This window comes from Mustela putorius, unplaced genomic scaffold, assembly GCF_011764305.1.
Source record: "Mustela putorius furo isolate JIRA1106 unplaced genomic scaffold, ASM1176430v1.1 tig00003962_pilon_pilon_pilon, whole genome shotgun sequence".
NCBI classification, from domain to species: Eukaryota; Metazoa; Chordata; class Mammalia; order Carnivora; family Mustelidae; genus Mustela; species Mustela putorius.
Window position 1 is genome coordinate 3,411,435 of NW_025422106.1, and position 2,153 is coordinate 3,413,587.

Sequence of the window (2,153 nt, forward strand, 5' to 3'; positions counted from 1 at the left end):
TCTGGGCATCAGTCGCGTTGGATTCCAAGTCCAGCTGGCCAGGCTAAAGGACATACAGTCACTGTGCTGTCACCCAGACCCACACCATGTTGGATCCCTCAAGAAAGGCAGCCAGTCAGATGTGATGGGACAAATAAATGACAAATGTCTATTACACATGTATGAATTTTTCTGTTTGTAGAAAAGTGAGACTTTATTATGCATACTAACTGGTAAGTAGATTTTTGGTGTTGGTTCCATCTGGGTAGACCTATCGCTCTTTTCATGTCAATACAATAAATCAATGTAGTCCTATACATCAAAATAATGTCAATACAATAAAAACTCATCCCCTAAATTCCTGCACAGTATTAATCATATAGATATTGTCAATATTTACTAAATCGATTTTGGCTTTTATATTCTCTTCTTTACCATTGTGAACATCACTGCTGAGAACATCCTTGAACACTTGGCACTGGTCCTCGTTGTCCTTTAGGATAAAGTTAAAAAAGTGAAACTGCTGAGTCAAATCTTATAAAAGGTTAAAAACCTGGAAAAACCCCAAAACGGTCTGATTGTCCCCCACTCATCAATACCTACAGGTTGAAATGTACCACCCACCACCGTAGGGTCCACCAAGGGTCCCTCTACAGAATGTTCTAGGTTTCCGCAGAAAGCCGTGGTTTCAACTCCGCGACCCAATCGCTCCCACTAAAGAGACCCGGGCTTTGAACCACTGTCCTGGCACGTACCAGCCCACTTCCCTCCCCGCTTGGCCACAGGGACCACGCAGAGAGCGTTTTGTGGAAATAAATAAATAAACGAGTCCGGAGCCCGGCTGCGTGCGCCCCGCCTTCCGCTCCCGGCAGGGGCCGCCGCCGGCCGTCTCCGCCCCCAGCCCGCCGTCCTCCCGGCTTCCCCGGGCGCAGGTCAGGACCTCGGGAGAAGAGCAGGAAGATCGGCGACAAGAGGTGACACCCCGGCACTGGCCACATCGGGGCCGCGGCAGCCCTTGCTGTTTCCGCCCGCCTGAGCGGCCTTGGTCCCACAGCGCCCAGCCCGGGCCGGGGGAACCGGGCCTCCTCCGCCGCCGCTCTGGGAGGGCTGTTCAGCGTGCCATGTGGCTTGAGAAGCCTCCCGGCCGCCTCAAGTCGCCAGCAGGTCCCATGGTGTAATGGTTAGCACTCTGGACTTTGAATCCAGCGATCCGAGTTCAAATCTCGGTGGGACCTCTTTGAGCCTTTTGGTTCTACAATTACTGTTTTGAGGACTGCTGGCGGCGGCGGCCACTTTGGGCTGTGCCGTTACCCCCGTGACCTAAGGGATCGCGGTTTAGGGTCCCTCCTCCTTTCGTTTAGGTCCGGCCTGAGAGTCTCTGCGCATGCGTGAGAGTCCGGGCGGAAAAGTGTTGGTGGAGACCGAGAGTGACTTTACCTTGAACATGAGGGCGGAGGAAGCCCAGCAACCGGGGTGAGCCTGCTTGGGACCAAGGCCTTCGGGACTCCGACACCTCCCTCCTCCTGCTGCTGGGAGTCCCTTCTTCCTATTGGCTGATGTGCAGAGTGCGATCAGTTATTCCTTTATCAACCCGGAATGAAATGCTGGGCGGAGCCAAGGGGCGCGGGAAACATAGGAGAGAGGGCAGTGTGTTTGGGGAGAGGAGAGTGTGTTTGGGGCCAGTCCGCCTGTGAGTCTAGGCGGTCAGATGGTGAAGTGGGTCTGTTTCAGGCAGTAGGCAGTGAGGTTGTCCATGTGGGTTCTTAAGGCCGTGCCAGCCGGCCAGGGGATCACCGCACGCGGTTTCTCACCCCGTGGATGGGGTGTTGATCCTTTAGAGGGTAGGAATCTCTATGGGGTTCACCACAGGGCTGAGCACGTCTCCTGGAGAATCTGTCCAGGACTGGTATTTTAGGAGCTGGCCAGCCGCGCCTGATTTGCAGGCAGGGGTGTGTCTCTGGGATGGAGGGGAAGAGGCGCGCTTGGAGTGCTGTCTTCTTTTGAGTTGTATCTGGGTTTTTTGAGAGCTGTCTGGCCCCCTGGGATGAGTGACGAGGGAGCCCATTGACGCATTTGTGATCTCCCCACAGGGTGATTGGCACTGTGGCTCTACGTGCCCGCCCCTTGGGAGGATGCCATGGAAACAGGATCCTCGCTCGGCTTTCCCCTGAGCA

The 2,153-nt window shown here is 54.8% G+C and overlaps 1 non-coding gene across 1 annotated transcript; it reads left to right on the forward strand.

The window, feature by feature from the left end:
- The first annotated feature begins 1,142 nt into the window (after nt 1-1,142).
- On the forward strand, nt 1,143-1,214 carry TRNAQ-UUG. Its single transcript has one exon. It is a non-coding gene; the product is annotated as a tRNA-Gln (tRNA).
- Nucleotides 1,215-2,153: the final 939 nt, after the last annotated feature.